Below are 13,212 nucleotides of genomic sequence, written 5' to 3'. Positions count from 1 at the left end.
CTAACAGGGTTCATAGACAATGTTATGCATAATCTCTCTGTCTAGGTATAAAAGATCTCAAGATGTATTTGTTTGAATTACTGTGTACTATCAACGTAGGCTTCTTTATACAATTGTCACATTGTGGAAGGAGTTTGCATCACTCTTCACATTTCAGTGCTCCCTTTTTAAAAAACAGAATGCTAGGAGTCATGTTGCCATGACAATGCATTATGTTTGTAAAATGAAGTTGTGACACTTCCTTCGCTGCTTTTCATTTATGACGCAGACATTGTTCCTCCCCATCACTGCACCTCCAGCATTTAACATTTGCTAGGTTTGGCAACTAAAACTGAGGGCATCATTTAGGAAAGACCTGGGCCCCATCTGCACTATAAATCTATAGCAGTATCACACCACTTTTAACAGTTGTGGCATCCCACAAAGAATCCTGGCAGCTGTGTTTTGTAAAAGGTGTTGAGAGTTGTTAGAAGACCCCCTATTTTTCTCACATAACTTCAGTTCCCCGAGGAATTGATTGTTAAACCACTCTGTGAGGGAAACAGGGCCCTCCTAGCAACTCTCAGCACCTTTAATTCAAAACAGTTCCCAGAATTCTTTGGGGGAAGCTATGGATGTTTATAGTGGTATAATACGGTTTTAAATGTATGATGAAGTTGGGGCTCTAATGTGTTTTCTTCTTAATGAAAATGATACGGTGGTGTGTCTTTGTACAACAAGGGTAGAGAAACTCAAGCCTGGTGACTGCATGTGACCCTCCAAACCTTTCTACCTGGCCCTCAGAATTCTCTCTGGGCAACAGTCCCTCCTCCCAGGCTACTTCTTCTTATCACCTCTGCTCCGTGCCGTCCTCAAATGCATTTGCCTGACAGGAATGTGTGTTCATGAACTGTGACAATGCATCTTGCTTACCAAGACGGAGGAATGAAAGGAGTGTGGGTGGGTTGGTGTTAGAAACCTCTGACTGTCTGGAATGTAGACTAAGGAAAGAGTCACATCCAATTCTCTGCCCACTTTTGCATCTGGCTTCACATGCATGGTTTCCCACAAACCAGTGTGGCCTTTGGACTAAAAAAATACCTCCACTCCTGCTATACAGGAAAACTGGCACAACTGAAGCGGGGAGATTCGGCCAGAAGCATCACCTTAATGGCAACAGCAGTCTGCAGAAGAATCATAACAGAAGAATATGAATCAGGCATGCTATTGTCATGCTCAAGTCAAAAGTCTACGTAAGGAAAAATAGGCTAAGAGCCCAATTTAGGCAAAGGGCTCTCATTTCAGACCCTCCAACTGTCTCTATTTTCCAGGAACAGCCCCGGATTTACAGAAGTCATCTTGGTTTCTGATTTGATCCTGGAATGCTCCACTTTTTCTTATTTTCATGGAAGAAATTTGGGAGGGTATGGAGTTATTCGACTCCAATACTGAGCGATCTGAAGACAGGCCTGTATAGGGATTTTTTTTTTAATGCTTAATGTTTTATTATGTTTTATATATGTTGGAAGCAACCCAGAGTGACTAGGGCAGCCCAGCCAGATGGCCCAGATATAAATAGTAAAGTTGTTGTTGTTGAATAGGACATCCCTATTTTCATTGGAGAAATGTTGAAGGGTATGTGACTTAGGCTGCACACTGTTTGCATATTTTATGTCTATAAAAAATGCCTTCTCACAGTCTAGTGATTTCAGTGTTCTGTATGGGACAATGACAACAAAGATTATCATATCGTATCATCATATTGTATTGTAGTTCCATTTGGAAAACAAAAGGTTAATACAGATTAATTCTGCACTACCCCATGCTGCCCCAGGTGTGTCCATTGGAATATGGATGTAGTAAGTCCTGGCAATTGAAAGTGCATCCCCACATGCCCTATAATGTTCTTCAGTCACCTGGTAATCTGCACAAGCTTCTGCTACAGAAGATTTTTGTTGCTTTGTTTTGCTTTATTGTATTTCATTTCAACAACAAACCACCTTCCAACAAACCACCTCAGAACAATTTCACCATGCAATTAACAAATTATAAAACAATTTGCATATATAAAAATAGTTTACATATCAGCAGTTTACATAGCAACAAGCCTTTCCATGTGTAGGATGAAGGCACTAGCCATTTGATCGGGCAAGATTGGAAAATGAAGCCACCATTATCCTCGTCAAATCAGAGGCTTCTTGCATCATATGGGGTCAGACATTGCACCAGGTTATTACGCACTTCAGATGTAGAGTCCTTCACAGGTAGGTTTTCATATCTCTTTCTATCTCTGTCTCTATAAACTGAAACTCTTCTTCTGGTTTTCAAAACACTCCAAATCCCATTTCCCGATATCTTGCCTTTTATTTCACAAGAGGGCCCTCCCCCCCTTCCCTACAGAGTAAAGAGCTGCTGGTATTTTGTTTACTCAAAGAGGTGGGGAAACAACTCAGGTATTTCTGTGTGCACATCAGCCTCTGTACATATGCGAGTGTGTTTAAAGTGCATGCAAGTTAACTGAGCTAATGAGCCTTGGCAAAGTTAATTTAAATCAATAGTGAGTTTAGTAACAGGTAAACAAATTAAGGCAGCAAAGAAAAATAGCAGCAGCAAAAATTTTTACTCGAGACACTTGAAAGGATGCATAAACATGACCCAAATCTGGTGAAATTGCCAAAGGAAGATGTGCAAGTGACTTGTGATGTGTTTCAAGGGAACAAATCTCAAAGCTTGTTGCAGTAGATCCTTCCTTTTGAGAGATCCGAAGTGAAAGTGATTAGTGTACATCTGATGTTCCTCCCCAGCTTTAAATATCATGTTTTTATAACTATAACGCTTTCTCTCATGCACACACATGAATACGTGTACACACACTTCTTGCCTTAGCAAATGCATTTCCCTGATCTAATGGTTTTGTGGAGTAGCCATTGGGAACATAAGGGAGGCCACTGAAGAGGTAATCTGCATCACAGTGATGTCGTGAACTTTACCCCACATGCTAAATGTCTGAAAAATAAATGATTGTATATTTTATGCTCATACTAGTCTATTTGACATATTTTCTCCCAAGTAAATCCTATTGATTTTTTTTAAATGGAATCTTAAAACATTTCAGAATCATCAGATAGGAGAGTTCAAATAGGTCAAGTGAGCATGCTTATTGAAACCTTATTTAAATTTCCAGTTTATGCCTGTTATAATTTCCACAAGATTTACACCAGGAGAAAAGGTTGCTAGTTCTTAAGCAAATACTTGCTCCTTTCACTCTTCTCTGGTCTTGCCTATGTGAGCAGATGGCAGCTGACTGCCAGGCCAAGAACCAATGGCCATACCATGGGAGCCAGTATGGAGGAAGCTAGGACATGGGGTGTAGTTCACTAGGGAAGAGGGTCAATGGCGGAGCTTCATGCTCTGGCTGGGGGTGGCGGAGAGCAGGCGGAGGCAGGGCTGGCGCATGTCCTGGGGGTGTGGCACGCCGCCCGCAGGGGTGTGGCATGTGTTCTGGGGGCGTGGTGCCCAGCGGGGGGGGGGGGCAGCCGCTTTGGCACCCCACCAGGATCATGCTGCTGACGGTGCACTCCCCCCTCACTGCTCTTCCTCCGCCAGTGAAGAGGGTAGAGCTTTGGGACTAGGTAAGGAGCTGAGCCCTCTGGAGGGATGTAGTGAAGCTATCCTTACCTCTACCCACTACTGAAGTTATTTTCTCTTCCATGCTCTCATAGACTTTGGGGTAATGTTCTAGGCTCATTTCTGAATGCAAGCACAGCTAGAGGCCTGCAGCCAGCTGGCTCATTATTTAGATCTTATATCTGAAATTCATCAAACCATCTCATTTTACTGCCTCTTGATTATCAGGATTGTTGCATTCCATGACATCCCAATATCTCAAGAATAGAAAGGAGAACTTTAATAGGAATCTACATTATCTGTACTTCTTAGACCAAATGTGGACTGACACATAGCTATCCTTCTGCAGCCAAACAATATGTACGTAAATGCACATATTAAGGGGAGAATGTGGATAAAATTCATATTTTAGTGAAAAGCGCATACAGGAATTCATGTTATTAGGGGAAATTGCTTGGGGAAATGTGTATATTACAGAAAACTGTGTATAAAATGTGTTTATTAGGAGAAATTTGCACTAAAATGCTGATTAATTAAATTAACTGTACCTGGGAAATTGCTGTGGAAATGTGGAGCTCTGAATTTAAAATTGGAAAAATGATAAACCTAAAGAAATGAAATTGACAGATGTATTGATCCCTACTTAGGGACAGCCACCTTGATGTCAGGAGCTAGAGTCAGGCATAGGTCAGCAATAAAGCAATAAAGCACCCAGTGTAAGTGAAATTAGGACCCAGTGAAATTAGCTCTTTATTCAAAGAAACCCGAACAGAACATGCCTAGTGATCATAGCAACTCTTCCCAGTAGGTCTTGCCCCAAGGATCCCCTCCTGGTTCCTTTCCCAGCAGTCTAAGGCTCTGTCGTCTTGTCTCTCGTTGCTGCACCATCTTCATTTCTCTCTGTGTTCTGGGAAACCGGGGTGGAGGTTGGGGGGGGGGTGGAGCTTCCTGCTCACTAGACCCTGTTGCCTTTTCAGCTTCCAACACCTTCTCCTCCAGGTCTGCTCCCTCTGACCATGCACCACCAATCTCCTGGCTCTGAGCCTTCTTCCCCTGTGGGTTCCTGTGGGAGTCCCCCAGCTTGGGCCTCCCACCACTCTCTGGATCCAGCCAATTCATGATACTTGGTTCCTTCCAGACAGAAATGCCAACCTGTGAGGCAGATGGGGGGGAGGGTCAATGCCAAATCAGGACACTGGGAGGAGCCAGGGAGCAGATCAGAACATGGTGGCAGCATAGGTTCAATGGCTGGCAGTTCCTTCTCCTCCTGCCACCGCCCCCTGCCAGGGGCGGCTTCCACAGCAGGAGAAGGAGAAGCTCACCACTGAAGCTGCACCATGCTCATCTCTGTATTTGGACCTGATCTTTTTGAACATAGGGGTGGTCCTCCCCAAATAAACAATGGGGGAGGGCAAAAGCGTTGGGACCCCAGTAGGTTGTGCCCCTGCTTCCAGATGTTGACTCCCATCATCTCGGTCCAGCGGCCATGCCAGCTGGGTCTGATGGGAGTTGGAGTCCACAACATCTAGAGGGCATCTTATTGGATACACCTGCAGCAGCTCAATAAGTCAATCTGAGAGGCTTCATTGCCCCATGTGTGATACAATATAGATGGCAGCCATTTGTTGTTGTTGTTTAGTCATTTAGTCGTGTCCAACTCTTTGTGACCCCATGGACCAGAGCACGTCAGGCACTTCTTTCTTCCACTGTCTCCCGCAGTTTGATCAAACTCATGCTGGTAGCTTTGAGAACACTATCCAACCATCTCATCCTCTGTCGTCCCCTTCTCCTTGTGCCCTCCATCTTTCCCAACATCAGGGTCTTTTCCAGGGAGTCTTCTCTTCTCATGAGGTGGCCAAAGTATTGGAGCCTCAGCTTCACAATCTGTCCTTCCAGTGAGCGCTCAGGGCTGATTTCCTTCAGAATGGGTTGGTTTGATCTTCTTGCAGTCCATGGGACTCTCAAGAGTCTCCTCCAGCACCATAATTCAAAAGCATCAATTCTTCGGCGATCAGCCTTCTTTATGGTCCAGCTCTCACTTCCATACATCACTACTGGGAAAACCATAGCTTTTACTATATGGACCTTTGTTGGCAAGGTGATGTCTCTACTTTTTAAGATGCTGTCTAGGTTTGTCATTGCTTTTCTCCCAAGAAGCAGGCGTCTTTTAATTTCATGACTGCTGTCACCATCTCCAGTGATCATGGAGCCCAAGAAAGTAAAATCTCTCACTGCCTCCATTTCTTCCCCTTCTATTTACCAGGAGGTGATGAGACCAGTGGCCATGATCTTCGGTTTTTTGATGTTGAGCTTCAGACCATATTTTGCGCTCTCCTCTTTCACCCTCATTAAAAGGTTCTTTAATTCCTCCTCACTTTCTGCCATCAAGGTTGTGTCATCTGCATCTCTGAGGTTGTTGATATTTCTTCCAGCAATCTTAATTCCGACTTGGGATTCATCCAGCCCAGCCTTTCGCTTGATGAATTCTGCATATAAGTTAAATAAGCAGGGAGACAAAATACAGCCTTGTCGTACTCCTTTCCCAATTTTGAACCAATCAGTTGTTCCATATCCAGTTCAAACTGTAGCTTCTTGTCCCACATAGAGATTTATCAGGAGACAGATGAGGTGATCAGGCACTCCCATTTCTTTAAGAACTTGCCATAGTTTGCTGTGGTCGACACAGTCAAAGGCTTTTGCATAGTCAATGAAGCAAAAGTAGATGTCTTTCTGGAACTCTCTAGCTTTCTCCATAATCCAGCGCATGTTTGCAATTTGGTCTCTGGTTCCTCTGCCTCTTCTAAATCCAGCTTGCACTTCTGGGAGTTCTCGATCCACATACTGCTTAAGCCTGCTTTGTAGAATTTTAAGCATAACCTTGCTAGCGTGTGAAATGAGTGAAATTGTGCAGGAGTTGGAGCATTCTTTGGCACTGCCCTTCTTTGGGATTGGGATGTAGACTGATCTTCTCCAATCCTCTGGCCACTGCTGAGTTTTCCAAACTTGCTGGCATCCATAGTGAAAAATATACATTGATTTACTGCTTCTGCGCTTGCTTTCCCCCCAGATGGCCAGGGTGTTTCATGGGAAATAAATCATTGTTCCCCAGCATATAGCAGTAAAAGAGGAAGTGGAGAGTGAGTAGGGATTAAACCAAAAACAAGATCATAAATTGGTGGTGTTTGCTTATTCATCCCACTATTCGGAATGGAAATTAATCCAGTGAATACATTCAGTATTAATTGCTGTTATTTTCAGTCTGCATATGATACGCCATCCACCATTGCCTTGTGTTTCCTTTGGATGGAGTAGAATAACATAATGACAGTATAATGAAACTTCACCACAGTGGATAATGTAGTTTTGGGTGGAAGATGATCCGTAGTGGAACAGAAACAGTGTTGCATGTGATGAAGGCATGGTGGAGAAGAAAACAATGCCTTCTTACATTTCTCAGGACGAACTCATATATTTCCAGCCTTCAATGTATGATGCAGCATCAACTTGTCAATAAGCTCTGACTTGCTTTCTCTTCGGTTCCAATTGCTTAATATTCTGCAGTGGTCATTCCTTTCCAAGTGCATCTTTGGTGACAAATGTTTGAATTAAGGTGCTTATGCCAAGATTCAGTCTGTTTAAGAAGTCAGTCAGCTAAAGGTGAATCTTCACTGTCTCTCCATTATCTCCCTTTGCAAATATTTCTTCTGTAGCAGGATGTCTGTCTCATCACATTTCTCCAAAACAGAGAAGGATGTAAGTGTGGGTATACTTTGGGCCCCTTAGAACTCTCCTATCTATGGATGACTTTGGAACATTTTATGACTCTCTATCTGTTCCACTTCAGAGGTTCCTTTTGACACTTCAAAATTAAATGCAAATTTCTTAGAACATTTAGTTGTAATAGCTTTGAAGAATTAGGCAGTTAAATTTTGGGCTTTTTGCAGCAAAGTCACTGGAGGCTACTCCATTAGGAGAATGGGGCACTTCCCTACCTACCTATCCCCATCTGCCATCAGCCAGCCCCAATCTTCCTGCTGTCTTATTTGCAGCTTGTCATTGATCTCCCTGCCTCCCACCCTACCAGCCTCAATGGACACTCTCTGAGTAAAGTTCTGCTGACTCTGAAAAGTGAAGTGTGTGTGCACTTTCTCTCTTCTTGTCTTTCTGTGTGGGGAGGGGCATCCACTACAGCACTTTTTTAAAACTCCAAGTGTGCCCATAGGCCTAAAGAGGTTGGTTACCCTTGAGCATCCCCAGGTTGGTCCTTCACTGACTTTGTTGAAGGAAGACTCCACTGACTTCATGCATGATGATATCTTTGTGAACTGTTCTCAGTATCTCAGTAATTTGGTTTCATTCAACTAGCACCTAGGTGGGGATCCTGTCACCCTCCAGATGTGGCTGAACTACAACACCCACCATCAATCTTGAAAATTGCCCATACTGACTGTAGCTGATGGGAATTAAAGTCTGATGACATCAGGGGAGTGTCTACAGTCTCCCTCTATCCAGCGATGGAGGAAACTGCTCGGGCGCCTGGGGCAATGCGCACAGGAGTAGGGTGTGCTGCCCATAGGGGCGGGGCAAGGGTGGGACGAGCCATGCATAGGGACAGGGCACACCATGGGGCCTCCGGAGTCTGCCTGCCTCCCCCCCACTCAGCTGCCCTATAGCTGGGGGGGGGGAGGCAACGGGTGGACAGTTTGGGCAGCGCGGAGCCTGTGTGCGCCCAAGCCACCAAGTCTTTCCCAGGAGAGACACGTGGCTCAGGTGCGCTGCAGGCTCTGTGGTGAGTGACATCTGGCATTTTGTCAGCCCCCACAGTGGTGACACCTGGGACAGCCTGCGCCCACAGCACCCCCCTTCCTCCACCCCTGCCTCTATCCTAGTAGTATGTAACTAAACTTGTGGGAGTTTTTAATAAGCCACTCTTTCACTCCCCTTATGGATTCAGGAATAATCATATAGTCGGTTGTTTCCTCATCAATTTATGACATATTTGCAAATAACAACCAAAAACAATCATTGGTTAGATGATGTGACAAGATTTTACTTCCTCCCATCCCAACTTTTTATAAGCTTAATCATTATGTTTTGTGCTTCAGAGTTCTTCATACTGAACTTAAGCTTTTAAGTAAAGGCAAAATGTAAACAAAGCTTTTAGGTTTTCATCAGATTCTTCATTAATGGAACTCAAGTGGACATGCGGACATCCCTTAATTGCGTCACTCTAATTCAGTTATTCCTTCTTGTAATGCTTTTGAAGATCCTTTAATAATTGCTTTGCCTTTTTGTCTTCACTTGTGCCGATAATAAGAACAATGAGTCACTTCATGAATGAAGTGGCCAATTTTTTTAAAAAAAACACAATACTTAAATGCACAATAAAATAAAAGTCCTATGAGGAGAAAGTAAGTTTGCACTCTTTTCTAGTCATATTAAGAGGCACGTTTTATAAAGCTGGATAATGTGCTTATTATCTCTTCCTACAGAGCAGAGATAGGGAACTTGTGCCCTCCATATATTGTTGGACTGCAACTCCCATAATCTCTGACCACGAGCCATGTTGGCTGTGGCTGTTGGCTGCTGGAGTCTAGCAACATCTGGAGAGGCATAGGTACCCCATCCCTGCTATAGAGCATCTGGACACACACACACCCCAAAGTATCATTTCTATTCGTATAGACATATCTGTTTTCCTGTAGTAGAAGCAAAGGAGTGAGCATAGCTCAGTTTAGAATTGAATAATCTAGAATGAGCACAACTGCATTAGACTTTAAATCAGGTCTGAATTGGTTTGCTTTATCTTTGACATTCAGAACTTACTACACCCCGGTGATGAACATAAAAGGGAAAAGGGAAAGCATCTCACCAAATTGGCATGATTTGGTCCTGGTGCATAGCCCTATCCAAATACATCATTAAAGCTGAAAATATCAATTCAAAATATCATATCAGAATCCGTATAAACAATTCACTTTGCTACTACTATCATTATAACATTTTAAATTCATTGTACAATAGGAAATATAAATCCAAAAATAAATTAGTTGATATTGTTTATGCTGGCATGTTAAACCAGAGTTTGTTATGAAAGGGGGGGGGGGGATTCAGTTTAGACAGGTATTAACAAATAATATAACCAGCAGACAGTTCCTCAAAAGTGTCAAATGGAGGAAACGGCAACCAGATTTCTCAGAAGCTGCAGCAGCTGATCTCTCACATACCCCACCCCCAATAATATGGTGTAGCTCTGAAAAACTCCAACAGGAACATGGGGAAGAAGGAAGGTTAAGTCTCTTCTTACTAGCCTTTAAAGGCTCTTTCTCCACAAATCTGTCTAGTCCTCTTTTAAAGCCATCTTAGGCTTCAGCCAGACAGCACCCTATTCCATTTTCCTGATGATTGCTTACATGTTAATCTTTGTGTTTTGTGTGATCTTTCACACGAGGCATGATCTTTCACTTCTGAAAACCTAGCAGAATCCAGTAGAATTTCAGCACTCATTTCCATGCTAATTGCTTCCAGGAAATGTCTATTTACAAGCCTGCTAGCCCAGGAAATCATGGGACAAAATTATTTCCTGCAGTTTTTATGGGTGAATCATGGGGAAACATAAGCTCACATACACAAAGTGTTGTGTCAGATGATGTTGTGTCATGCCACACCCACTAGTTTTAATGAAATATATCACAACATGTTAGTATGTTGGTCAAGAAAAACACAGTTCCACAGCACAACAGGTAATGCATTGTAAAAGGGATGTTAGAAACTCTTTTCATATGAAAAGGTTAAATAATGTAATAATGCGATAGGATCATTAAGAGTGCAGCTGTTGACCAGTGATAATTTTGTAAATGCAGTAACATCAAGAAGATAAGGTCACACCAAGAACAGTGCGTGGAAAGTCACTTAAACAAAATTGTATTAATCTGGAAATAATTTGTATAATTTGTAAAATTGGGTTAGAATCTGGTAATTCAACAAAAAATAATTGGGGTGTGGGGAGGAATGTTAGAAATTCATCCAGAACCACTAACATTATAACCACTAAAACTATTTCTATAATCTCCACATCTGAATGCCCTCTTAAATGGTGGCCATCACTGCATTTTCTGATAGTGAATTCTATAGTTGCCCAGTATTTCCTCTACACACCTCTGCATGTGATTATCAGTATTGTAGCCAATGTCAAGTTTGCCTCATACACAGAGACCAGGTTTCCCACAGAGATCTGGCTGGCCACTATGAGAACAGGATGTTGGATGAGATGAGCCATTGGCCATTGACCTGGTCCAGCAGGCTTTTCTTATGTTCTTATGGACTGAGGGGGGAAATTGCATTTTGCCCAAGGTTATCCAGACACTCCTATAAAATCTTAATGGAATACTGGGCTTCCTGTTGTGTTGATGCATTTGTTTCGTACACATAAACAAGCGTGCCATCTGTCAGAAAGATGATAAAGTAAGGCTAGAACATTTTGTTCTAGCTGAAAATGCTGCTTTTGGCTCAAAGCAAACATTTGTTTGCTTTGTAATCACAGATGTCTCGGATCCAAAACACACAAAAAAAGGTCATAAGACTCTCATTTAATCATAGGTGGTATTGCCTATGCTTATCACTGCCTTATGAACAACATTTTCTATGGTGGAGTGCTTCTGAAATACTCCTCAGCTGGGTTTTTGAGTTTCAGAATTCCTGGTTCATTGGACTAGTGTAATGAACCATGTTTAGGTTTTGAGGACATCGCTTGGAGCAGATGAGGGGAACCTGTAGCCCTCCAGCCACTGCTGGAATACAAATCCTATCATCCCTGGCAACTGGGCATGCTGGCTGGGCATGGTGGGAATTGAGTCTATGACACCTGGAGGACCAGGTTCCCCACACCCCTGATTTGAAGTATGGAATGTTAAGATGAGGAGGAAGGGGCAGCTGAAAGGAAAGTGGAACAACACTTAGGATGGTGATGGAAATATAGGAAGATGACATTAGAAAGAGGGAAGAGGGTGGAAGACAGAGGGGAATGAGCTGGGTGGGACTGGCTTTGGATGATAACTAGTTCTGCTTGGATTCTTCCCAGACACAAGTGCACTACAAATTTGTTAATTGTTAACCCTGGAAAAATATGCTAAACGATTTGAATATCTACCCCAACACTGAGTAGAGATGGAGGAGAAATATGACAGTGGTACCTTGGTTTTCGAACAGCTTAGTTCATGAACAACTTGGAACCTGAACTGCAAAACCTGAAGTAGGTGTTTCGGGTTTCAAACTATTTTTCGGAAACCGAACATGCTCTGTTTTAAGTCCCCGTGCTTCCTGTTGGCTGCTCATTTGCTTCCCTCCATTGTAATTCAAGCCTTCCATTTCCGATTGCAGTGTTCTAAGGTGATATTTGGAGCTTATATTTGGTGCTTTTGTTTTTGCTATTTATTTTGCTTTTTGGTTTTGAGGCTTTTTCAGTTTGAGGCTGACTGTGTGGATCCCAGTTCAGCTACTGATTGATTGATTGATTGATTGATTGTGTGACTGCAGAAATGGATAAAAGCCCCCCATACAAACAATGACTACCATCAGTGCAGGTAAGGAAAAAAAATAATGTAAATTTTTATCATCTACAATACTATTTTATTTATTTTATTTTATTGTACAGTACAATGCTTATTGCTTTCATTTTAAGGATGAATGGTCCCGTTAGATAGTAAAATCCATGTTAAATTGGTGTTTTAGAGGTTGTTTTTAAAAGTCTGCAATGGATTAATCCATTTTGCATTACTTTCTAGGGAAAAGTGCACCTTGGTTTTGGAACACTTTGGTTTTGGAACAGACTTCCAGAACGGATTAAGTTTGAGAACCAATACCACTGTATTCAGTTCCCAAATAAAAGTAAATCTACTAAATTCATAATTTTTTATTCCTGGAATGTTTCATTTTTATTAGTAATAATGTAATTTATTTTTTTAAAAAAAACACTCTTGACCCTTAAGTTCCAAGGCAGGTTACAACACTAAAATGCAAACAAGAAAAACCAATTTAAATCGCAATAAAATATGTGAACAGAAGCATTTATTTACTCTGGCCTTTGACATCTAAGATGTGTTTCTGTTCAGGGTCATCCTATTCCTCTGGCTGCAATATGTTTCAACTGATTTTAATGTTAAATTGTTGAAGCCTGCCCTGGGACCTGCTGCTGAAGGCAGGTAATAAATCATCCGTCAAAATTCACCCTTTTTTGGATTTTGCAATGCAGTTCTCCAGCCCAGTAATGGGTGCAAAAAATAGGCCCCACAATACTTCGTTGCTTTAGTTTCTCATGAGTAGCTGGGTGATATCAGCTGGGTGATATGATAATTTCATTTTCACCTGATCAGAAAATGCCAAGAAATTTCCTGTTGACTGAGATCATGTAAACTAAAGTATTTATCAATGCTGTTAGTCCACACATGCAGCTGTTGTTCATCAGGTAATTCTTCCATCACATGTGAAGGAGAGAGTGTGAACAAGCCCAGGGTCAGGGGAGAATTTTTAAAGGCATTCATTCCAAATCTGGCACCCATCCATATGTTTTTGGATGACAGTGAAGGACCCACCTATCTAGGTGGGTCC

Source organism: Podarcis tiliguerta (genome assembly GCF_965153285.1).
Source record: "Podarcis tiliguerta genome assembly, chromosome: Z".
Taxonomy (NCBI): domain Eukaryota; kingdom Metazoa; phylum Chordata; class Lepidosauria; order Squamata; family Lacertidae; genus Podarcis; species Podarcis tiliguerta.
Note: the sequence above shows the minus strand (reverse complement) of the source record.